This window comes from Panthera leo, chromosome C1, assembly GCF_018350215.1.
Source record: "Panthera leo isolate Ple1 chromosome C1, P.leo_Ple1_pat1.1, whole genome shotgun sequence".
NCBI classification, from domain to species: domain Eukaryota; kingdom Metazoa; phylum Chordata; class Mammalia; order Carnivora; family Felidae; genus Panthera; species Panthera leo.
Window position 1 is genome coordinate 69,393,543 of NC_056686.1, and position 27,136 is coordinate 69,420,678.

The 27,136-nt window shown below is 38.1% G+C and overlaps 1 long non-coding RNA gene across 1 annotated transcript in view; it reads right to left on the reverse strand.

Moving 5' to 3' along the window:
* Positions 1-344: 344 nt before the first annotated feature.
* Positions 345-27,136, reverse strand: part of LOC122228270 — a 63,729-nt gene continuing 36,937 nt past the window's right edge. The window contains exons 2-5 of the long non-coding RNA XR_006206501.1: positions 12,110-12,378; positions 8,919-8,986; positions 5,286-5,378; positions 345-418 (exon numbers count right to left, since the gene is read on the reverse strand). This is a non-coding gene — a long non-coding RNA (uncharacterized LOC122228270). The remainder of the gene's footprint in view (positions 419-5,285; positions 5,379-8,918; positions 8,987-12,109; positions 12,379-27,136) is intronic.

Consider the following 27,136-nt stretch of genomic DNA (forward strand, 5'->3'; position numbering starts at 1 on the left):
GTTCAACTACCAGCAAGTTCTCCTCAAGTGATGGGAGAACTTTTTACCTTTCTGTCTTCTGTGATGGGAAAACAACGGCTGGGGTTTCAACAGTTTCTTGGACCATGAGATGATCTCAGGAGCTAGAGCCATGATCTGAAGTCAAAGGAATGACACAGAAGGAACCAATATGGCACTCTGGGCCATCACACCGACCTTAGGCTACATCTTTTTTGAGGGTAAGAGGGAAATATATTATCTTAGTTAAACCATGGTCATTTTTTTTTTTCTGATACTTATAACCAAATTTAACTCTCACTGGTTTTATCAGGATTATCCAAACACAAAAGTATACTGAGTACCTGTGACAGTCTAAGGATAGTGCCAGGCTTTGAGGTCATGCATCATGTCAGGTATTCCTGAGGAATTCTCTGGCTAACTAGGAAAATAATACACATATATTTAGACAAATCATGATACAACCGTCATTCAAAGATGACAGAGATACTAATATGATACAAATATATACAAAGGTATATGAGGTGCAATTTACAAGCAGGGAAATGGCAGAGAAGTACAATGCTCCAGACTTGCCTTTATAAACCTCAGCAAGGTTTTTGAGGCCCAGTGTGTCTAGGCTGGAAGTACCACAAGAAGCATCTCAGTAGTAAGGGATCTAGACCTTCTATGTGCAGTACTTTATAGGATCAGAGCCCGGAAAACAATGAAGGTCCTTGGATGAAAAAAATGGTGTTACAAAATAAGAATCCCCAGAGCTAAGCAGCTCTTATCAGCCTACAGTGCGTGACTGCATAACCTCCAGGCTAGCTTGCCTTCAATGACCTGCTTGCCTCACCAGTCACCTCTGGTTCAGGTGACACTATTGTATGGTGTCCTGCACAGGAAGAGGCTGTTTAGGTAAATGCCCAGAGTTTTAAGAGAAGCACTACGAGGAATGGATGAATAGCAGTAGGGTGGGGAAGAGTCTGGACCAAATTGAGTTGGACCAAATATTTAACAGGTTTATTTAATGAACATATATAGAACTATTGACCAATCATTAATCCACTTAATTTTCACAATAGCTTCATGAGGTAGCTACTACTATCATTCTCATTTTTGAAATGAGGGAAATGAGACACAAAGATGTTGATAGCTGTGTACGGTGGCACATGTAGAGTGCACTGAAGCAGGGATTTGAACCAAGGCAAGCAGGTGCAAGAGTACCCCCCCGCCCCCGGCAATGTTGCGTCTCTGTGAGGCTGTCCCCTGGTTAGGGAAAGCAGCTAACATTAACTGATATGTGTGCTCTGTGCAGCACTGTGCTAAGTGCTCTCTCTATATTATTTCTCTTAATTCTCACAATAACGCTAAGAAGTAGATGCTATTATTAGTCCCATTTTGCAGACGAGCACACCACTGATCAGAGAAATTAAGTTAATCATCCCCAAAGTCCAACAGACTTAAAATGAAAGAGCCAAAATTCTAACCGTGGTCTTATATACTTCAGAGTATGTGCTTAGAACCATGATACCCTATTAAAGAATGTATAAGATGGATGAAGGAAGAGAAGGAAGGGGACACTAATGTAATTCAAACTAGGTAGAGGAAGGAACTTGAATCTAAACATGGGAGAGCCAAGGGCAATGAGAATCCATACATTCCTGTATCATTAATGCCGTAATTTAGTTTTCTTTTTTTTTAAGGTATGTTTTATTCACTGGTATAAATATAATCATAAACTGCACTGCATGGGAAAGTTTATGCAAGGAGGGGTTTCAACTGCAGGAGATATAAAATTAACAAAGACCCCTCCTGAAGTTTAGCTTGGGAGGCCCAAAATTTAAATTTATACCCCCCAGCTGGATTGGAAAAATATAAAAGCCAAACGACCAAGTTAGCCTTGGAATCCTTATATTGCCCTCCAAGAAGCATACGTTCTGATTGAGTGTTGAGCACAGCAGGAAATATCATTACAGACCTAGAATCCAGATTTCTACCAGAAAATGCGAAGCATCTGGCAGTTTTGAAAGGTAATCTTTCCAGATTTACTTTCACATAAACTATACTCCACTACAGCACTAGAAATCATGGGGGAAGATTGTTTTTAATATAGTGGTTCAGAGAACAGCACATGGAAACTTAAATGAAGACCGCATTTCGTCTCCAGGTCTTTATTAGCAAAGATAGCACCCTAGACCTTACTTATTTGTTAAGAAAGGTGGGCTCACTAGGATAGTCTTAAGATATTTTCCAATGCCTCCTATGTAGCACATTAATTTCTAGGGAATTCTGTGGGGCGCCTCTTTTCTGAGGCAATTGGCCATTGATTACCCATTAGTTTGGTGGTTGTTATTTTTCTCTACAGGAAGCTAACTGAAGTTTCAAATTATCTTCCACGACTTTGCTGTGAGCACAGCACTGAGTTCCTTTTTTATTAGTTGGAAAGACCAGTTTCTGGTTTTGTTTTTGTTTTTTGCTTCTGTTTTTTTAAATTACATCTCCAGCTTTAAATCCATGTGGATTGAAGGGAAATGCATTGTTTTCTTTATTCTTTTTTTTCTTTTTTCTTTTCTTCCAGAAATAATGTGGATTGAGCTATGCATAAACAATCGAGAAAACATTGTCATTGCTTTCATTGCACTCCAGACGTCTCTCAGATGACTTCTCTCAGCACAAATCCTATTATAAGCAAGAGAAGGTCAAAGTATAGATTTTAATCTTGGAGGGGGAGGGAGACAGAAACTAGAGCAAAACCAGACAACTTGAGAAATTCTCAATGATCAGTGTTCTCAACATCATAAAATGGAAACAGGAGAGCTTTAAAAAAATAAAAAAGACATCTTGGAAATAGTCATTTATAGCAGAATGCACAATGTGAGATGTTTGAACTGTGTGTGAAATATAAAAGCCAAGCTGAAAATTTACATTATCAAGATTGTTAGACAACACTGCATTATTGTTTTTCCAAAAGCAGAGCATGAATTTGGATCTTAATTACAATGAAAGCAAATGTGTGAAAGAAAAGTTTATTTCCTATTGTTGTTTGTCTATAATTGATAGTGTGACAAATAATTGCACCACTATTGTGTATGGCAGATAAGTAACTTCGGTAGAAATCTTGCCCTACACGGCAACCAAACAGCTGTTTATCATTGGCCTAATTATCAAGTTAATGAGATGCTAATTTCTATATTCATAAGGCATGCATGAGCAAGTACCAGTGTATGCAAAACAGGGTTTAGCGACAAACTTAATAAATAGCATAGCAAGGTATTGGTAAATAAACACAAATAGTTTTAGAATCTAGGACTTAGCACATTCAGAAACTGTACAACCTCAGGATGCATGCGCAGCTGTCTACTGTCTTTTAATGCATATACAGTGCTGACAGCAGCCTTCTTTCACTCGGTAGTAGTCTTGATTCAGCCCCTGCCGTGTCTATAGAACTCCTATTACAGTTGCTCAATGGGGGCAGAATCAGACACACTGTGCAGATTTATGGATGGCTGTTTCAATCCCTATGGGATTGTGGTGCCAGGCTTCCAATTTCCCCAGCACAAGATGGGATGCCCTTTTTTAAGAAATTAATATTATTGGAAAAACTCTCCAATAAACACTGCAGTGAAATATTCTTTTCCCCTTCTCCCAGTCAACAGTGCCCCTATGGGAAAGTCTGTATAACATCCAGATTTGGGATGTTATTCTTACTCACTTAAGAGAGAAACTGTTTTTTTTTTAATAATAGTAACTGTGATGGAGTAGTAATAATAACACTTAAGTAGCTAAACCAAATAGTAAAGCACGTGACAAACTGCAAAATTTGTCATTAAGACCTGGAGCAGTGCGAAGGAAATGATTTGGATTTTTTTGAAGGTAGAATTTGAAACTTTTGAAATGGTTAGAAATATTGACTTATACTATCTCCTTCTTGTCAAAGAATATAAAGTCACTAACAGTGCTCTCTGGGGCAACTGATCTGTCATCACACGATCTGCCATCACCTTGAGGACCCACTCACACTTCTCTGGTCCATACAATATCACACAGAAGAAGAAAAGTGGTATATCCTGAAAGGCTGTTTGCCTTTAGAACAGAGCTACACAGCCTGCTGCTGAACTTTCCTTCATTCTTTTTTGAGAACGCAGCCACAAGCACAGTGTGTCGACTAACAGTGAAAATAAAGGAAAGACTGGAGATGTCACCAAGAAAGTGGATGGTGTGTCTTTTTTGATAACCTGATATAAGATAATCCTGATTGAGAGGTGTGGAGCAATGTCAAGTTTAAGTTTGTATCATGGTTTATTTCCTAATCTGAAAACCTACAGAGGTGCTAAGTGAATGAAGGTGCATGTATTTACTCAGCATGCGAACAGGTTATAATATGCTTCCAGTCATAGTCTGAATCTCTGTTATTGAAAGTAACCAAGTTACAACAGCTGCTCCCTTCATTCTAATGACATTATTAGTAATGATAGCTCTACCTTGCATTTCACGTTTGTCACATGGTGATTTACAGGAATTGTACGGTAAACCTGAGGGTTTTGACTGCATGTAAGTCAGTCTTCTCATTTTACAGGTGTGGTTATTGAAGCCCACAGTATAAGATTGCTCGTGACATAGCCAGGATCAGAACTTTGAAATTTTGCTCATTCTCCCTCTCTTTCTACCTCAATAATCAAGCTGAAAAATGATCAGGGTATTTAACATGGCATGCTTTGCAAATGTGCTTGTAACAAGCAAAACAGAAAAGTGTCTAATGTGTGACATGATTATAAAATGGGACTTTCTGATTTTTCTATACACACTAGCAATTAGTCATGTATCCCCAGGGAATAAGAATACAATTCACCTCACAGGACCATAATTCTCTGCTATTAGCAAAATACCCCATTTTCTTTCTTTCTTTCTTTCTTTCTTTCTTTCTTTCTTTCTTTCTTTCTTCCTTTCTTCCTTTCCCTCCCTCCCTCCCTTCCTTCCTTCTTTCCTTCCTTCCTTCCTTCCTTCCTTCCTTCCTTCCTTCCTTCCTATTTATTTTTGAGAGATGGAGAGAGAGTGAGAAAAAGTGCATGCAAGAGAGAGCGCAAGGGAGGGGGAGAGAGAAAATCCCAAGTGGGGCTCGATCCCACAAACTGTGAAATCATGACCTGAAATCAAGAGTCAGATGCTCAACTGACTGAACAACCCAGATGCCCTCGGAAAACTCATTTTCTAATACAACTTTTCCCTAATCACTCAGAAGGGACTGAAGAATCTTCTAGAGACTCCAACTCATTCATTTCAAAAAACATCCATAGAGAACTCACCACACAATAGGAATTCCAGAAAGCTCTGCTCTGTGTTTTGGGGGTGAGTCCTTCAAAGTGGAAGATTAGGGCCATTTTCCAGGAATTCAGCTGCTGTTGGAGCAAACAATACAGTAGGAATTGCATGGCTGAGTCCATTAAGTTGATCAAATCCAGCTAATTTTATAGAATAATTTGATTCTGTTGGCTTGGGTCACACCTGCCTTAAAGAATTCTCATGGACAAGTTTTAATTCTAATTGTTTTAGGCCCAGGACTGTGAGGAGCAGAAACAAAGCAGTCAACTCTGGGATTTTGGAGGTGAGATGGGAGTGCACACACTGTCTGGGGTTCTCAAACGTTAGCGTGCATCAGATTAATTTGTAGCTTTGTTAAAAATGCAGCTACTAAGAACAAGTCCCTGACTTTCTGAATCAGAGCCACCCAAAGAGGGACACGAACACTTTCCTTCTTAATAGTCTTCATAAGAACTTAATATTTACTGAAGTCTGAAAATCCCTAGGTAGGTCTTTGAACTCCATGAAGACAAGAATCCTCCTGTCTCATGAAGTTCTGAATCATCTGAATAAATATTCTTGAATGAATGAATTAATGAAAAAGTAGAAATTCAGGAAAGTACGATAAAACCAGAGAAAAGAAGCAAAGAGTAGGGTGCAATCAAAGCAAATAGAGATGTATTAGGTCAAAGCTCCAGGATGCCCAAAATCTGAACAGCAGCTAGAAACAAAGAAATAGCCTCAAATCAAGTCCAAACAAACAAACAAAATTCCACATGGTCTTTGCATAACTGAGCATGTATGAAAACCAGTGTGCTTGACCAAGCAGAATTTCACACCAGCTGCCTGATTTCTTCAGATTAAGGATGCACTTTATTCACATTTGCATCTCTCTGAAATCAGGATGCCCCTCCCATTTGATGCATCTTCTACTGTCCTGGATTGAACTCTCATTTCTCCTCCTTCTGTGGAAGATTTTGTGTTTGTTTTTGCCAGTCACCTGGGGGCACTATCAAGCTGAGACCACTTCAAATTAAATCCTCTACTAAAGATTTTGGGACCACATGAGCATTGTGAATTCAGACTGCATACCTGCAAAAGATTGTAGTTCAAATTTTCATGGGAGATATTTTTCTCTTTTCCTCTATCCAGTGTCAATGTTGAAACATACAAGTTTCCCTAACTGTCCTTTTCTGAACATTGGGTTTAATTCTTATTTACCTCTGCAATGAGGATTTAGGATGGATTTTGCAGAAATCAGCTATTAGAATCCCAGAAAATGTGCCTCTCGCTCTCCCCTACTTTTTCTCATGCTCTGTCTTTGTTTTTAGGGAAACACTGAATATTGTACCTTGCAATCAAGAGTATTTTCTATTTGATAACATATTGGTTCTTTCCACTGAGATTCTCTAAAATTCACAGCTGAGCAGCCCTAAGTCTATAGGGAGAATAATAGGAATGTCTGCATCTGCTTAAATACAGTTGTGGCTAAAACACAAAGTTCAGCTCTTTTTGATTCTTTCATGTCCTAGAAATTGAGGCAGTGGCACTCAGATTTCATAGGCCCCTATAGGTTGTTGTGCTATTTGCCACATTCATAGATTCATTGTGAGATCATCTGTCTTCTCTTCTCATACAATGCTCAGCATCTGCTAGGTGCTCATCTAGTGTTTACTGAACTCTATGTTCTAGAACATGACTGTCTAAACACTACTTGATTTGGCTCAGCACACAAAACAAAAACTCTCCTCTTGTTGGTTTCTGAGATCTGTCTGGCAATCACTTCTGGGCAACATTAGGAAATTATGCATGGTTTCTGGGTAAATGTTTTAATAAAATTCTTAACATTTGCAGAATTTGTTTTAAATGTTGTTCTCTTGTTGATGCAGCTGTTGGAATCAGATGGATTTCTGTGTTTTACTTTTGTTTTGTCTTCCCCCCATAGAAATTGTTATAAATGCTCACTTTAACTAAAACTAATTTTTTTTAAGAATATAAAATGCATTTCAAATGATGGCTGGATTGATGATTCTCTGGCTTAGCTCAGTCTGTTCACTGCCCCTCCCTCAACAAGACAAGCCAACGTTCTGTGGAGTACTCAAGATGCAAGCTGCATTTTTCCCCACTTAGTCTGTTATTACTCTATTGATACAAACTTTGATTTTCTTTGATTCCACTTACCGCCCCCCCCAACTACAAATTCCACATTTATCTTTCCTTTAATTTTTTCTTGAATTTTCATGAGGTGAGGACCCAGTCCATAAAACTCTGTGGCTTGCAGCTGTCTCCTAAAATAACTACTTTGAAGTGCCCTTAGTTCCACCTACTTCTTCCTCACCAGCTGCCAGCCCACCAACTCTGGGAGGAAACTTGGAAAGCAGAAGAGCCTGTGTGATCAGCAACAAAGCAAACTATGAGGGAAAGACTAATAGTATTATCAGCTCCATATATCTCCAGTTTCTAAAAGAAGTGGTGTCCTAGTCTGTTTAGGCTGCCATAACAAAATACCACAGATTGAGTAGTTGATCAACAACATGAATGTATTAGTCTAAGTTCTAGAGGCTGTAAGTCTGAGATCATGGTACAAGCATGGTCAAGTGAGGGCCCTCCCCCAGGTTGCAGACTTCTTGTTAAAGCCTCACAGGGCAGAAGGGCCTGGAGAGCACAGGTGGAACCTCTTTTGTAAGAGCTCTAATCCCATTCATGAGGGTTCCACCCTCATGACCTAATTCCCTCCGAAAGGCCCCACCAACTAATACCATTACCTTTGGCAGTTAGGATTTCAACATGAATTTTGGGTGGACACATTCAGACCATAGCAAATGGCAATCCTATTATGTTAGATAAAGTCAATCTTCTCTTTAGGTTCTAACATATGTATCATCAGTTCTATTTTCTTGAATTCTTCCAGTAACCAGAAATACAATATAACCTCTTCCTTCCTTCTTTCCTTTCTTGCTTCCTTTCTTCCTCCTTTATTGTTTCTTCCTCTTAATCCCTTCCTCTCTGCCACTTCTTTCTTCTTTATTTTTCCTTTTGCCCAAAATTCTATGACTTGGACTAATTGAGTATCATTTTGTTGGTAATGGTGATCATAAATCACCAACTGTCATCTCTAACTATGTATCACATTTTCTACTAAAGGCAAGTATGTCAAAGCATATTTGCCCATGGTCATCACTTCCCAAACTCCACATTCTTCAGGCCTTATAATGAAATACAACAAGAAACATATGTTTACATAGTTGCATTTGGTCTTTCTAGTTAAATAATTGTGGTGATAAGAATCTTGACAAATTTCGCAACAATACCTAACATTTTATTGAGCTCATACCTAGATACTGAAACTCAAAATTCTTTACGTGGATTTTCTTGATTAATCCTGTAAGGCAAGCACAGTATTTTCAAATTTTATAGATAAGAAAATTGATCCCCAGAGAAGTTAAATAACATTGCCAAAGTCATGCAATAGTTTGGGTTATGATCCTCATATGACTATCTTGATATTTGGAGAATTTTTGTTTAAATAAATGTACAATTCCATAAGTAAATACATAAAGAACTTTCTTGTAATAGAGAACATACTTAAGAGAAAGGAATTGGCTATAGGTTAGATGTATATAGTTTGAGATGCTTACTAATGAGAGAAGATCCATTCTCTAGGCTGTATCATTCTATCTCCAGGATCAGGAATAGTCTTGTGGCTCTGTAAGATGGATATAATTCTTTGAGAAGGCTTGCTTATGGTAAGGTTAACAATTTACTCAGGAGGCACACTTGGTTATTCACAGATTATTTGCTAGAATGTTTCCTATTTCTAAGAATTCTTCAGCAGGGCATAATTTTCAAGATAGACTGTTCACTCCATGCCAGAGGATGCTTGGTGGTCCTTGACTTGGTAGTTTAAAAACTACTTTGCTCACCACCATATCAACCCTTCTCTCCATGAATAGCCCCTGGAATCTATTTTCTTGTTCTAAGCAGTTCCTGTTATATAGTCTTTTAATAACATTCCCTGTGATGTTTACTATACAGATAATGGTGCCATTTTGACCTTTATTCATCATAGGCTGATTAACAAGGTGTGATTCTCTTGAGATTCTCTCTTAGCCTCTTCCCAATTCATTTTTCCTATATCAGCCACTGAGTCCTTCACACGTACCTTCTTTTTCCCTGTCTTTTAGACTCTTGCACAATTCTGCATTCCTAGAGCAAAGTATGCAGGTGCTTTCCTTCATATTTTTCATAGGCAGATCCTGAGGATTTAGCCAGAACAGACAATCCCACTAGCCACAAGGCAGCGTTAACTGCTCCAAGAGTACTTTAAAAAAAAAAAAATTTTTAACGTTTATTTATTTTTGAGACAGAGAGAGACAGAGCTTGAGCAGGGGAGGGTCTGAGAGAGAGGGAGACACAGAATCTGAAACAGGCTCCAGGCTCTGAGCAGTCAGCACAGAGCCTGACGTGGGGCTTGAACTCATGGACCGCGAGATCATGACCTGAGCCGAAGTTGGATGCTTAACCAACTGAGCCACCCAGGCACCCCTCCAAGAATACTTTAAAGATGGAATAAGATATGCTTCCTTCTGGGTTTTCCTGATACACTTGGTGATTCCCGTTCCTTCCTCTGTGAAGTGCTCAGGAGGCTCCACAGACCAGTTCTGATGAAGTTTTGGGGTGAGGGTGGGGTTTGGAGCCAACGGACAAGAAAGAATTCTTGAAGACATCTTTGGTGCAAAAAGGTGATTTTATTAAAACATGGGGATAGGATCCATGAGCAGAAAGAGCTGCACTGGGGTTGTAAAGAGTGACTGGTTATTTACTATGGAGTTGGGAGAGGTAAAGTCAAAACTGAGGTTTTTGGAAGGACTTTGATATGCTAAAGAGAACTCTTAAGATGCCAGGAGCCTTGCTATTGTCAAGCTAAGGTTGTTTTTCTTCTAGTAAGACAGTAACATTAGGACTGTAGGGGGTTCCTAGAGAAATGTTACACACTGTATTTGCTTCAGTATTTGTCCATGGGCTGCAGGTCATAAAGAAATTTAATTTTACCTGCCATTTCCTTCTTGCCTTTGTTCCCACATCGCTATGGAGGAGAGGGTGATGTTGGGGTTCCAGGAAAGTTAGTTTACAGGTTTCTGGAGATTAGGCTATTGATAAGATTGCCTTTTTCTTGTAATTTACTAAGATATTTGTAAACTGATGGAGACCCATGTCCTATATGACTGTGATCTTTATCAGTTAACCATTTGTTTTCTTTCCTTTCCTCTGTTTTTGGGCAGCCAGGAGTGACTGAGGAATATCACACATATCCCATCTGGCGGCTGGGGGGTGGGGGTGGGGGGGGAAGGGGGTGCTAGTTTGTACTTTGCCCTCAGCCTGCCTTATGCTCCCTCATCAGTTCCACCTAGATTAGTGAGTTGACCCCTCTATAGTTTCTGTTAACTGAGTTCTTTTAACAGATGGCTCACAAGGGTGCTTATGAGAGCAGGAACTAAGGCTGTTAAGGTAACCGTGAGGTGGCAGACCCTCCCATGTGTTTTATACACACATATTGATCAGTTAGGAAATTGGCTATTTTGTTGGTAAAATAACCTTTTGTTACTGTTTTTTTTTTTCCTAGCCACTAAAGAGTTGTGTCAGAGTCAATGTTTATCTCTCTTCTTTCAGCAGCTTTTAGATATTTTCCAGGGTCAGAAACTCCTCAGTTCCTCTAGTCATTTAAAATGATTTCCCCAACAGTGAACATGCTACAAGGCCCTGCTTCTCAGTCCTCATATATAACCTATTAAATTTTATTTGGTGATGTAAACTATATGAATTTCCCATTGATTTTCAGAAAGAAAGAATTAAGCAAACCCAGATTTAGGGAACAGTTTTCTTATTTCTAGATGTTGAAATCATATATTACAAAATCCTTAATTCAGGGATGATGAAAAATAGGATAGACTAAGAGTCATGTATAATTTCACTCCAATAAAGTTTCTTTTAAAATTTAAATCTCCCAAAACAAAACAAAATGTAAAAAAAAAATTCTTCTTATAATTTTTTTTTAAATGCTCTTTCAAGAAATGTATTCGATTCACAGTGATATCCTTTGAACTATCAGTAAATTCTACTGGACAAAACTCATACAGATATTGATCCCAGGTAAGCCACAGTGGTCTCCTTCCACCCCAACCTAATTTCTATGTGTAATGAATCTATAGCTGCATACGATAGGTGATCAACAAGTATTTTTTCCTAGGATGAACCAGAATTCCTAACTGGCTACTCTTAGCAAAACCAAATAAGACCAAGTGGAAAGGGACTGTACCTCTCAGGGGCTATTATTTATGGGAAAGGAGGTGTGAAAGAACTGGGTGGAGAGGTTCCTGGAGGGCATATTGCCTGAGACCTTCAGAGGAGTTGGTGACTGGGAGTGTATAACTAGGGGGAAGGAGCTGTGCCTGGTGGATGGGGTGGGGGGATGGAATGAATAGGAACAGCTGCAGTGAGAAAATGGCTTCAAGGGAACATAAGGAAGTTTTCCTATGGGAAGAACTCTGCAAATTTTTAGAAATTTTTATGCCGCCTCTCCAATAAAATTCATAATAAAAATCAATTACTCTTCAACAATTTTGAAAGTCAATCCCTATAATTTTGAAGCAACACCACTCTGCAACTGGCTCAGAGTAGCTCAGTTTCTTTGAGCTTCCTGTAAGATCTATTTTACCCCACTCCCACATTTATCGTAACACTTGCACACTGTCAATTCTCTGAAACCAAAGTATCCTGTTCCCCAGGAAATAGGCCAAGAGAAGCCCCGTTCTGACGAAGTCTCACTCACTTTAACAGGATCGGTCCTGGAAGAGTTGACCCAGTGGCAAGTGCTTCTGGAGAAGGATGAATCCAGGGCAGGCACAAGGTGTACGGGTTCAATCAGACACAAGTTGCATTAAACATGAATAAAGTAGAGAGGCAATGGGAGTCCAACGTGGAATAGTTCCTTTAGTTGCTGGTTTCTGTAGGTGGGAAGACTCCTGGCTGAATGACACTTAGAAGTTGACCTGTCTCCCCAGTCAACAGCTTCTTGCTAGCTGGGTTTCGGGATCCAGGCTGCAAAAACAAAGAACGTTCTGATTTGTTTCTCGGTTGCAATCAACTGAAATAAACTAAACCTGGAGCCCTTTGGGCGGGAATGACGAAGCTGGGTTTCTGCTGCTACTATCGGTCTATAAAGGATGCGGCACTACTTCTGCCCAAATGAATTCTGAATCATCCATGCTTCTGTGAACATTTATTTCAAATGCCCTGGCAGGAAGAGTCCAATGGGACAAATTTAAATCAGATGTGAGTTCCTATTAGCTGCTTTTTTTCTATTTTTAAAACAGAACCTATCTTCTTTCTCCTTGGCTGTCCATCAGGGACCCAGCTTTCATCAAGACTTACACAATGGCAGAATCCATAAACCCATGAAGTTTTAGACATTTTTATTTTTAAAATTTTTTTTAATTTTTTTTTTTTTTTGAGAGAGAGAGAGAGAGAGAGAGAGAAAGAGCACATGAGTGAGTGGGGAAGAGGCAGAGGGAGAGACAGAATCCTAAGCAGGCTTCATGCTGTCAGCACAGAGCCTGATGTGGGGCTCGAACTCATGAACCATGAGATCATGACCTGAGCTGAAATCAAGAGTTAGATGCTTAACTCACTGAGCCACCCAGACATCCCAGTTTAAGATGTTGTTGTTGTTGTTATTGTTTTAAAAAGCCACAGCACTGATTAAAAAGAAGACATGATTATTAGGACATTTACCAGAACTTAAAAAAAAAATGGGGCTCAGTTGTAAAAACACAACACATAGAATAGACTGGGGCTGGGGAGTCAGATATATCCTGTTGTCAGAGCTGGGCACCGAGTCAAGGCTGATCTGGTAGCAACTGGTTTCTAGGTATGGGTCTTAATCTGGAGTGCATAGCATCTCCAGCCACATGGAACATTTTATATGGGGACTTGAGAACGTTGTTGAGACCGCTAGTTCCCAGACTGAGGCCAATCAAAAGCAGTGCCGGTACACATTTTAATATGGGATTCAGTAGACCATTATTGGCATTTTAATAAATGCTACAATAAGTTACATCAAATCTACATTGACAAAATGAAGTGGTGGTTTAGAAACATTATACAGATGATTTATTTTGCTTCTGTGTTAATTTATGTAAGCATAATAATTCCCAGGTGACCTGCAGGAATCACATTGCTTACCAATTGTGTGATTGGTGGACTTTCAAAAAGCTTTGCAAAAGAAAATAAACCCTGAAATGTAATGTTGATATTGACTAGACACCACTATTCTAATTTTACTGCAAAAAACACATTGGCTGGAGTCATTAATAGTTTTAAATCCCCTCCAGGTCTCCCAGCATTCCTTGGCAAAATGCCAGGGCCTGAGCTGACCACTAGCCAGATCTGGGCTCTCTGATGTTTGGCAACACTCAGGCTATTTGCAACTATGTGTTCCCAGATGCATTCCTTTCCTCTGTGCCTAAGGATGCAGAGGGATGCTAAAGGTATCTTTATGACAGTGTAAGATTCGTTGTCACAGGGATAAAATTCAGTGGACTTTTATAGCAGCAGCTGCTCTTCTGAAACTAGGAGAAATAATTCTCCAGGTAATCACAAAAGAAAAAAGGAAAAAGGATGAAAGAAGAAATAGAAACAAATATATTATATTCAGGGAAAGTATCAACGGGGCAGGAGGGAGGGCTAAGAACAGCATTTATTGTGTTTTGACTATGGCTTCAAGGTTCCCATTAAGCCCAGGAAAAGGAGAAATGCAGGCAGTCAGATGTGGATGTCACAGCCAAGAAATGCTGTCATCTGCAATACTGCCAGCTCTCTGGTCTCCAGGGCCAAGATTGCAGAAATGATTTTCTAGTCTGAAAAATCTATAGATATAAAGGTAAAAAGCATATAGGGTATTTCACAATGTTTGAAAACTGATGATTGTGTTAACAGAAAAAAGAAAGAAAAAAAAATACTTTGGACAGACACTTTCCCTTATCTGTTAGAGGGTGTAAGTTTATCACCCAGAGAAAAGTCTTTAAAATAAAGGTGACAAGGCCCTGGGAGTGATGACTGTGGACATCCTTTATGGAGTCAGGAACTATAACAACAAACAGAAGGTATGTAATAAAATTTCCTCATTTTTTTCATAAATTTCATCTGTAAGATGACTTCTTATTACAAAAACTATTAGGGAAGTTGAATTCCTCTGATCCCTTGTGGAGAACCAGGGAAAATTCCCTTCCCAATGTAAGGGGCTGCACAGAAGTCATTTCTTTTAGAGGTCTCTGACTCTAACATCAATGATGATTTGGACTGCCTTGATTGCATTCAGGCAAATGACTCATATACTCCACTAGAAGAAACACACACACACACACACACACACACACACACACGTGCGCGCACAGACACACACACACACACACACACACACACACACACACACACACAGGATCACTAACATAAATTCTGACAGCTTGCAAAATTCACCTGCCTTAAAGAAATTCTCTTCCACCTGAAACATGTCTACTGAAGCATGGTGTGCCAGTCATTATGGCATCTCGTGCTTCACACTGTGCAAGCTGTCTGCTCCCAGTTAGAACCAGTGTAGATTAGTCCTAAAATTTCTCAATCTATAGATCTATAGTGTCAAAAATAATGGTTGACATCTCTTTTTTAGGTGTAAGAATGCTGACTGATGCAGAGCTAATACTGAATGGCATCTCCTCTGAATACGTGGTGAAAGAACTCTCTTCTCTTCTGTAGAGCTCTTTCTTCATAGAGCTCTTCAGGGGAAGTGGGTATCTGGGGTCAATGTCTAGGACTCTGCTGATATGGGAGAGTATGTATGATGGGGAAGAATCTGTTCAGTATGTCAGCCAGCTATTAAGAAGGTGACTTACTGCCTGGATCCTGAATGTCACATTTCCCAAGGCTGTTTGGTCTGAACTTGATTTCTGTCCTATCTTTAATGCTGATGGGATTAGAAGGAGGTCACTCCAATAAGTCATTGAATAATATAGCTATATTGATTGATATAATTGATTGATAATAAGCTATATCTTCTTCGGTCAGTGGATCCCAGTGTTGGGAGGCATCACCCTCCCCTTTTAAAAATGTCTCAAATGGTGGTAATTTGAATGAGGGATGATAGAGTAAGGAGCATCTGGCATGGCCAATTAGATGGATGTAGCGTCATTCTCTGAGTTAATGATTACAGGGGGAGATAGAAATGTGCCTTGGGGGTTTTATGATAAATTTGGTTTGGGACATTAGTTTGTGTTACATCCATATAAAATAACCAAAACACAGTTGATAATATACAAATAACTCTTAGGAGAGTGGGGTGGTCTAGAAATATAACTATGAAAGTTATCAAGATATAAATGGTAATTAAAGTCATGAGAATGGACAATTTAATGGAGTCTATAGTAAGAGAAAAAAGTCTCAAAGGATGATCAACATTTAAGGGACAGTGAAGGATTGATAGTTTGATAGGACACTGTTGGAAGATCCAACAGGAATAATAATAATTAAAAAAAAAAAAACAACAGTAGAGAATAGAACTTTGTCATTTATAGGATGTGGGTATAATATATGAACAGTTAAAAATAATTCTAAAGTTTTGACTATGGATAACTGGTATTCATTGGTGAGTTGTAAATATATATAAGTTTATTTGCACAGTTAAATTCCATTTTAACAAGAACCAATACAGGGGAAAGAAGTTTGCAATAATAAAATTATTTCTAAGCCCAGTCCAATGGCCTAGAGCATTAGTGCCTTGTTGATCTCATTACAACAAAATTCTCTACCATGAATTATTTAGTATAATGATTTTACCCAGTCCTTGTCTATAGAGTAGTTCTTCACTTATAATGAAAAAATCATAAGAATACAAACTGTTCCATGAAGGCTGATTTAAGTTTAAGAAAAGAAAAATATTCTCTAGAGTCATAGTGGTTTATCCAATGTGAAATGTGTTGTGCTGTGCTGGAAACTGAAGGTGGGCTCTGGGGTGTGCATTTAAATGGAGCTAATGAATTTCCTCTGTGCAGTCCAGCCTGGGGAGAAATGGAGAAGTCAGTTTAATAAAGCATGCAGTAGAACTGCCCTCTCTGGCTCTCCAGATTAGAACAGTAGAGCATGGCATCGTTTCCTTTTTCTCTAAATCTATTCTTGTTTTTCTGTTACTGCGATTTCTGACACTCACCATCTCATTTTCTACTCTGCCCTCCCTCCCTTTCTGTTCCTTCTTTCAGGCTTGCCTACACCCCCTCTTTTCTGCCTCTCTGTCTCCCTCTCTGCCTTCTTTCTTGTTTTCCTTTAATTAAGGCTGGTATCTCGGTGACGATCTGAAGAGATGCTCACCGGGTGCTCACAAGTTCTTCCGCAACGCAGTGTTCTCAGAAGCCCTCATGGTGCTCCCTTTCCTGCTAAGAGCTGCAAAGTGGAGCCTCTGTGACTTGGTATGAAACAGCCTGACTTTGTACAAAAGAAATAAGTGTGTTTTTGGTTTTTATTATTTTTATTTATTGTTTTGGTTTGGTTTTTCTGAGAGCTGTTTCTTCTGTCTTATATTGGAGTCTGGGGAGATGGAAGGCCAATTTATCCACTCATGCTTTTTGTTCTGGCTGTGCATTCAGTTTAGAACTCAATGCTGGTCACTTCTCTTTGAGCCTTTCCACAGGATTCTGAAGAAGTGATCTGCATCATTATTAACTTGGATGGTAGAAGCTGGGAGGATGCAGTTTAGGAACCTGCCATTTTAATCAGTGCTTCAGGTAATCACTATGCACACTAAAACCTGAGACCTTTACTCTAAAAGCATTATGACCTTTAGGATGAGAAAGTGTTTTACAGGGGGAAAAAAAAAAACCAAAAACAAAAAACAATCACCTGGGCTGCCTTTCCCTAACTCCACTGGCCTTCAAAATCCATTCATAAATAAGATTGTAAACTTTTTGAGGTCAGGAATCGTGCCTTTTATGTGTTTCTTAGACTTACTTGGTAGTATCTAACCATTCATCTGATAAAAATATAATACTTAAGTACAAGATAGGCATGAGCATCTATTGCCTGGTTACTAGTACAAAATTAATGGTTAAATAAAACATAGTAAAGGACACAATGTGTGGTTGGAGTTTCAAAATATTATTACTCCTAACTTCACTCTCTATGTGACTTAGTTTCCCCATTGTCAAAATGGAAATTCTATACTTATATTACATATTGATGAGAAGATAAGAATAGGAAAGTATGTTAAAACTTTTACAGCTTTGTACGTCAACTATTATATTGTTAGGTACATTTCCAGATACCAGTAGATAAAACTAGATACATCAAATAGTTACTGAGTGCCTTCATGTACTAATTCCTCTGCTTGTAGATTCAAAATTAAAATCACAGGGTTCCTGAACCCCAGGATCTCACAATCTAGTGAGTAACACGAATAAGTACATAGATGACTCTTACAGAAGGTAAGCTTTGCTCTGTGATGTTCACTGAGTAATTATAATCCAGAGGCTATAAGAGTTGTTTTAGAAGAGGAAGAAATTAATTCTTACTGGGAGATTGGAACATCTCTTTGTTTAATGCTGGTTGAATTTAAGAGAGAAAATAAAATTAAGGAAAACCCTATCTCTGCTTATTTAATCTGCTTGGGAGGGCTTTAATTACACAGAAAAGGGAAGGAGCATAGTACAGTAGAACCTTGATTAAATGGAACACTTTGAATTTGGATAATGGGATTTTCTTGTTAATTCTCTCTTTAAGACTAAAAGGTCCATGTTTTCTTGTTGCTATCCCTACTTTTAATAATGCCTATTCCAATAGTCCTTATTGAATTAATATGGACTCAACAATGGTTGACACAGTAGCAAATACGAATGATTCATAATATAGAATTCCTGACTCTAATGAGTTTATTATCTGGTAGATTAAAAGATTCACAAAATATAACATTAATATAAAAATAAAACAATAATGTAAGGAAGTATGTAACTAGCTAGAAATAAAAGAGCACTATATGGCTTAAAAGATAAAATAAATATTTTGGATTGGAATAGATTCACAAAATTGAGTCAGAATACATTGATTTGTAAGTATCAGAGAGAAGATATAAAAGAAGCAAGTATTTCAAAAATATTGAGAATACAGAGTATTCAGTATTCAGACTGAGTATAGAGAATGTTTTGAATTTGAAGAGATGAGAAGCAAGGAGGCAAATCTGGCAGTTTTCATGGTATCTGAGATTGTCACTTAATATTTCTTAGATGATTGAATTCCAGAATTCTCATTTTGAAGACCATCATTATTGATTAACATTTTCTGAGTGAGTACAATGTACAAAGCAAACACAAATTGAACACAGCCAGTCAGGAATGTGGGATTAGGAATGTAAGGATCAGAGGTAAGAGTCAGCAATTACTGATGTTGGAGACTTAGCCAACTTATTTAAACTTTCTAAACCAAGGTTTCCTTAGCTGTAATGTGATAATAATAATAGTACCTAATTTTTTCTTTTACTGTGAGTAAGAAATGAGGTAAGCAAATTAGTTGGCACAGTGCCTGGAATATGCTAAGTATTTGATGTGTGTTAACAACCATTATCATTATCAGAAGGTCTTAGAGCTTGGGTAGAAGTTGTAGAATTTATACAGACCATTTGAAATGCCTACACAGTTTTATTTAACATGAATTCTGGATATTGCTTTTTTTGTTTTCCACTTTATTCTAGTTCTGAGTGAGGTAGGTCTTGTTTTTTTTAGGATTTCATGATGATGCAGTTAATGCCCTTGATGCTGTGCTTGCCCATGTCTGCTTGGGCTACGAAAGCCGTGACCTCACAAAGTTTCCATGTGAGCCTACTTCTAACTGTATCTCTGCCTGGGATCATGTTTAGGCTATAGATGTGACCTTGGTTTGTGCAAGTAGACCAGAAGTACAAGCCAAGAAGCACCCTTAGGAGTCACTTCAACTAATGAGAAAAGGGAATTTGTAAGCAAGAACCCCAGCTTCTTCCTCTTTTATGAGGCAACTCTGAGTTGTGTTCTATAAATCCCATCAGATGACCCCCAGTAGGTATGGACTCCAGTTTCCCAAAAGAGTAACCTGCTCATAAATTAAGGTTTTATGAATTTTCTCTTTTCCTGTTATAACTTCCTCACTCCCACACGTTGCTTCCTGTGCCACGTACCAATTCATTCACCCCCAATCTACCCTTTATCTCTGACTCTGTGATAATAGAGATGACGCCTTTAGAATTTCTCCCCTGCCAGTTGTAAGAACATTAAGCAGTTTCAGTAGAGGGTGCTGGAGAGACACAATGGAGGGGAAGGAAGCTTTCTCCCCGATTCCAGTATGTTCCACTAGGTAAGCTGCAGCAGCACATGAAGCTTCCACAGTATCTGGCAGTCAACTCTCCATAAACAGCTTCTCCTGGCATACCTCTCTGACGGTTTTGCAGCAAAGTGCCTCAAGCCCAGCATCTCCTATGAATAATTTTCCATGGCAGCTCCTAGAGCAGCTTTGCAGTGAAGTGGCATTAGTACATTATCTCCCCATGGATGGCTTTCCTTGGCACCCCTTAGGCATCTTTACAGCCTCAGTGAACTCATGGATCCAAGCTGCATCCCATTCAAGACGGTCTGGATACTGGCCATCCGGAGAAAGAGAGAGAGAGACAGAGAGAATGTGTGTGTGTGGGTGTGGGGGTGTGTGTGTGGGTGTGTGGTGGAGTGATGGAGACCCTCTATCAGAGGTTCTTCCTTTGGCACTCTATCTCAGCTTAGGGGGATAGAGGCGACTCCTTGTATCTGTTATGTCTATATTCTTCACAGTTGTCTTTACTCCTTATTAGCTCATCTCTGTTACTCCAATCTCATCATATAGTTAATACTTCTTTATATAAAACCTTCCATGTTTAAATATCTGTGTGAGTTTTGAGTCCTGATTGGATACAGACCCATATACCTCCCAAATAAACTACTTGTACCCAAATCTCTGTCTCAGGGTATGCTTGAGGGAATCCATGCTGAAATTCTTCATTATGGTAGACACATTAGAAAGCAGGTTCTCAGGATAAGAATCTAGAATTGAATTGCCTGCTGACCAGAGAGAAATCAGAACCATACTTCTGATGGAAAAATGGAATGTTATAATTCAGTCATTATGTAGTATCACAGTTACATACATTCTTACATATGGTAGATTAGGAAGAGAAATAAGGAAGAGAAAGCTCTGACTTTCAATAGGTCTAGCACACTGGTCCCCATAAGTGTGGTCCCTGCACCACCAGTGTTAGTATCATGTGGGCACTTGCCCTTTCCCAGACTTACTGAATCAGAAACTCAGGAATTGGGATCCCAAAATCTGTGTTTTGAAAAGCTCTCCAAGAATTCTAATGCAGTGCAAAGTTTAAGAGATAATGCTCTAGAACTTGAAAGACATGAGAATAAATATAAGACTGTGGAGCAGACTGACTTTTTATAACTGACATAAAAGCCTTGAAAAAAAGAATGGCAGCCTTAGGTCAGCCAACTATCAATCCCAAGCTGTAAAGGCAGAACACTTTCATGGCAGTGTTTGAGATCCTTTTCTGCAGCTGATGTGCAGAACAGGCTGACATTTAGGTCTATCATCTGATCATAGGAGAGATGTAATTTCAATTGAATCTAAATTCATAGCCCCAGAAAATCTTCTATGCCAAAGTCAGGGCCAGGATAGGAGAGAAGTGAGACATCAAGACCTTGAATGAGACATTTAATGGGTAAATGAGCTTAAGAACCTTCAATGCCTACCTCTCCCCTCATCATTGCCAGAGGAAAGAAAGCATTGTTACTTGCTTGGACACCATTTAAAGGTCTCACGTGAGGTCAGTGCCTGACAGAGAATGTTTTGCCTCCTCAGGCTCTATACTTGCCTCTCTCCCAGTAATGCCAGATCAGTAGTTAGGATCAAGTCCTCCCCTGGCATAAATGGGCAAGGTCCATCCTTCGTATGGACTATTCGCCAAAATTCTTAAGAACTTTTATAATACATAGTGGCAGAAATTAAGAGTTTATTTATGAAAATGTCCTTGGAGTGTTGCACTGAGAAGGGTTCAGAATATAAGGCAAAACAGGGGAGATTTATAAAAAATAGGGCAATCTCTTGTGATTCAGAATCCAGTATCCTCACAAAGGCCTATAAAGGCTCCTTGAAGCTTAGAGACAGATAGCTCACAATAAGCAACGCTGAATGTTAAGAATCATGTTGGCAAAGGACAGAGGAAGGGGATAGAGAGTCAGAGACAGGGACTTACAGGAATGGGCACTAAGTGTATATATCTTTCTGTTTTGCATCAATGCCCGCAGTGCCTCTTCAGAGGAGATGCTGGACAACCACTGGACAAAATGATTCAAGCAGTGAGTGTCAGCTAGCTTCTGTCCTTAGCTATATTGGGCTATATTGTGCTTGCACACTGATCCCATGAACACAGGAGAGTATCCATGGTAGCAGGAATGGAGGCTATCATACCAAAAATGAAACCCACATGCACACACACACACATTCCAGCAGCATGATAAAATGTCACAGACCAAAATTTAAAGAATCACTTCACTAGATAATTTTTCCTGAATAACTGAATTAATCCAACTTTGTTTTTGATGACCACTTCCCCCAGAAATGTTTGTTTGCAAGAAAATTACAAATTTTAGGGCTTCTGTCGAAAACAATATTAAAATAACGTTAATATTTTTTGAATTCTTACTCTGTTCTAGTCCCAATAACACACTGATGGTTTTATCTTTTTCTGTACTTAAAACACTCCTGTGAGGTAAGTACTAATATTATATATTTTAGAGAAAGTACACTAAGGCTTAAAGAGGAAAAGACTTCTATATTCTCTAAGACCAGTTAGGAAGTAGCAGGGTCAGGGATTCAACCCCAGTTCCCGCTGACACTGAAAGCCATGTTCTTAACCACGGTGCCATATTTGTTATCAAAATTTGCTTCAAAAAAGGTGGTGAAGGAACACAGCATTTGGGTAATTTGATTCTAATTGTCTCTGTTGTCTTTTCAAGTGGTAAGTCTCAGACTGTGAGCACCGGTCCTTTGAATTAAAAAGGGTCACCAAGGAAAAGCCTTACTTCTGTTATCCTATCTACAGTGTTTCAAGTAATTGCCAATAATCCAAATTGATGTTCTTGGATGCTGCAGCTTATATTAATGATTATACAAAATTTAATAAACATAAATTTAGCTCTCTATAGTGTTGAGTAATGAAACATATTATATTGCTTCTAAAGTAAAGCATCTAAAATACAGTATAAAGAACCAAAATGTTAATTTATTTCTAAAAAGAGACTTAGGTTTAGAAGTAAGAAAATGTTTCATTGAACCGTGGTAGAGTTACATTTGTAATAAGAGAACTGCCAACTTTATAGTCAGGCTGCCTATATAATGTAAATCAAAGCTCAGAAGTGCTTTAGTTTAAATTGCTTTTTAAGACTGTTGAACTCCTGTTGGTTTATACACAAGATTTATGCCAACATGTTCTTTCCATCTCCATTTTTCATGAAGGGAATATTCATCTTTGATTACCTCCATAATTACGGGAGTAGGAGTAGTTATCTGGGATGTACAGCTAATCTTTGATTATCCACCCTACCTCCAAACAAGTTTCTACTTTTACAAACCCGTTCATTTACCTTATGCTAGGATTATAGAGTGCAAAAACACAGGGATTCCATGGGATGCTGGTAATGGTCAATCATGTTCAGACACATCTCCTCTTACCTTTTCTCTTTTCTACCTCTGACATCTACTCTATTATAGCTATTTAAGTAAAAAAAAAAAAAACACAAAAAACAAAAAACATATGCTAAGCATATAACCTGTTAGAAGCTGGCTGGTGCTTCTGAGAAACATAGTTCATACACTTTAGCCATACAAAAATTGTCTTCTTTGAAATGTTTGTGGCTTTACACAATAAATGTTTATTTCTTAATCTTGTAAATCTCAATTCCAGAGTAGTGGCTTTTCTGGAACTTTGTGGTTTCAAGTATTAGTGTGGGGAGGAGACTAGTCCTACCAATTAGGCCAAACCTAAAAATGACAGAATTAAAAAAATAATTAACATTTATTTATTTTCGAGAGAGAGAGAGACACAGAGCACAAGCAGGGGAGGGGCAGAAAAAGAGTGAGGCACAGAATCTGAAGCAAGCTCCAGGCTCTAAGCTATTAGCACAAAGCCTAACGTGGGGCTCAAGCCCATAAACAATGAGATCATGACCTGAGCTGAAGTTGGACGTTTAACTGACTGAGCCACCCAGGCACTGCAAAATTGACAGAATTTTTAATTGTTAAAGTGATGTGCTACAAAGGAATCTGTTGGGTTTTTTTTAAGACAGGAAGAGAGAGTGAGCAAGAGAGCACATGAGTGCATGCATGAGTGAGGAAGGAGTAGAAGGAGAGAAAGAATCTTAAGCAGGCTCCATGTCCCATATGGGGCCTGAAGAGGGGCTCTATCTCATCACCATGAGATCATGACCTGAACCAAAATAAAGAGTCCAACGCTTAACCAAATGAGCCATCCAGGCACCCCTGTGCTATATAGAGAGTAATCTTAGAAGGTATCTATTTTAGACAGAAAGATAATTGTAAATACGTGCCATTTGAGATCTTAAAGAAAAAGCCATGCAAAAAACAAACAAAACAAAAAAACCATAAACAAATAAAAACAAAAACAAAACAAAAACAAAAATTAAAATAAAAAAATAGAATGGGATACTTTTGTTTTCATCACTGATGTACAAAGGGTGTGGAAGTTGTCACTTCTTTCCTTACAGCAACAACAAAAAAAGAGGGACTAAAAATCAGTAACTTTTCTTAGACTCATCAGAGAACTGAGGGTGCAAGGCAGACAGACACCCCAAATCAGGGTAGACTTAAAGCCAGAAAATAACAAGCAAGATCCAACTGCAGCAGAAGCCACTAGAGCCATAAATTGGTATGAACATTTAAATGGTAATTATGACAATTGGCCGGAGTCTGAATGTGGACTGGCTTGACAGAGACACTATTGGAGACTGTAGTGTTGGGAGGAGGAAGGGCACTCTCATGGATTTTACCACCAGGAATCCCTTAAGATTCTCACAGTGAAAATTCCAGAAAGACATTTTCTTGCCTCTGGCAGGGGAAGACATTAATCTTTTGTGAAATACAACTAGAGATTTCTCCGTATCAAAGGTCTACTCTCAAGGCAAAAGGACTTTACCAGAGTCTTATTTCAACTGGGGGAAGTTCATTCCACCCATTCTATCTGACCAGCCTTTATATTTCATGGAAGAAGGAAAAAAGCTATTCAACTGGAAAAATACACGTGAAGGTCACAGGCCAGAGATGCAGAAGCTTTAAAAGACTGACATTTAATCATAAGATTGTAGAATACTTACCTTCACACTACACCAAGAGTGCTCCAAAGTAGTACAATGGATTATAGCTGAAAAAGCTTCAAGATGCAGATTTTCACTAAGAAGGAGTACTCAAAAAAACTGAAAACAAGAGGGAGCTAAAAATAGAACACTAGAGAAATCTGAAGACTCTGGAACTTACAGATACAGCAAACTTTCATGTTTGTTCCTACTCAGATTAACATAAATCCTCACATTAAGTCACTATATATTTTGTGTCCTATTATTTAATATGACATGTCTGGCTTTCAATAAATAATTAAGTATTCTAAAAAGCAATAGGTGGGAACTATCTGAAGACACAAAGGGAATATTAGGATCAGCCTCAGATATGACATAGGCTTTGGAATTAATAGGGAGGGTATTTAAAATAACTGTAATTAGTAAGTTAAGGGCTCTAATAGAAAAAGTTGATAAGTCAGAAGAAACAAGAGTAATGTAAGCAAGAGAGACCAAAAAAATCTAAAAAAGAATCAAAAGAAAATGTTAGATACCAAAAACACTGTCATACAAATAAAGAGTTTTTGATAGGCTCATCAGAAGACTAGAAATGGCCTAGGAAAGAACTAATGTGCTTGAAAGTACATCAATAGAAACTTCCCAAAGAGAAAAACAAAAAGAAAAATGAATAAACTTAAAAACAAAATAAAACAGAAAACAGAAGAGAATATTCAAGATTTGTGGGACAATTTCAAACAATGTAATATATGTGTGATTATAATACTAAGGAAAAAAGAGAACTGAAGAATATTTCAAGTAATAATGGTTAAAATTTTCCAAAATTAATGGCGTACACCAAGTCATAGATCCAGCCAGGAAGCTCAAAATACAAGTAGAATAAATATCAAAAAATCTACACTTTGCTATGTTATATTCAAACAACAGAAAACTAAAGTCAAAAAGAAAATCTTGAAAGGAGTCTAAGGGAAAAGGAACACTTTCCTTAAGAGATCAAGGGTTAAGAATTACAATGGACTTCTCATAAGAAATAGTGTAAGCAAGAAAACACTGGAGTGAAATACTTCAAGTGTTGAAAGTAAAATATATATATATTTTATATATATATATAAATAATATATATAATATATATAATATATATTATATATAATATATATATATAATTAGAATTCTATACCCAGCTAAATTATCCTTTAAACTGCCCTTCACTTCAGAAACCAATCACAAGTCCCAGATTGTTACCTGCACTTCTGACTGACCAGTTATAAATCAGGGTTCTGATAGCCCCCTCCCCACGTTTAAAATTATGTAGAAAGGCTCACAAATCCCAGAGAGACATTTACTGACTTATACCAGTTTATTGTAAAGGATATTATGAAAGATAAAGATGAACAGCCACATGAAGAAGTACACAGAGGGTATGAAGAAGGGATGCAAAGCTTCCAACACCCTACAGGCATGCCATCATTTCAGTACCTCCATGTGTTCATCAGACTGGGTCCTCTCCAAACCCCATTGTTTACAGATTTTTATGGAGGCTTCATCACACAAGCATGATTGACTATTAACTCAATCTCCAGCACCTCCACCTTCCCTACAGGATGGGGGTGAGGCTGAAAGTTCATAGTGTCTAATCATGACCTGGTCTTTCTGGTGACCAGCCACCAGCATGAAGTGACCTAGGAGCCCAGAAAGAGTTGTTTCATTAGAACAAAAGATGCTTCTAATGCTCAGGAAATCCCAAAAAATTTAGTAGCTCTGTGTCAGGAATCAAGAGCAGAGACCAAATATGTATTTTTTTTTATTATATCACACAAATTATACAAATTTTTTTTCAGAAAACTATACACCTATAATTGTTATGACATCTTCCTCTGAAACCTATAACATGCTGGAATGCAAGCAAAACCGGTAAATACTTTTACATTTTAATAGTTTTTTTTTTATCATCTCACCTTTTATATTATACTAACTTTATTTAGATTCACAGAATCTAACATTTCATTACAGCACACTCAGGAAATAACTTATGAAACTCACTGAACTATGACACTAAGATGTTCATGGTAGAAAGATCTTGCTAAAAACCCCAGGGAGTTATTAGGAAAATGACAATGGAAGTACCATTTACTAAATGTCAGTATGAAGGTAATGATAACTAAATTGCTGAATTTCAGAAAATAATGAAGAATTTTCTAAAATAAATAGTACAAGGAGTCTGCTTCAATAGAAGAAAACAAACATTTAAATTATTCATTTTCCAAAATTCCTAACCTAACCATTAACTTAAGTAACCTTTCCCATTTAGTAGCAGAGGACACAATTAGTCAATTACTTAATTTCTTAGAAAATAAAACTACTAGATTGTTGACATCTTTCATATTTTGTCCAAACAT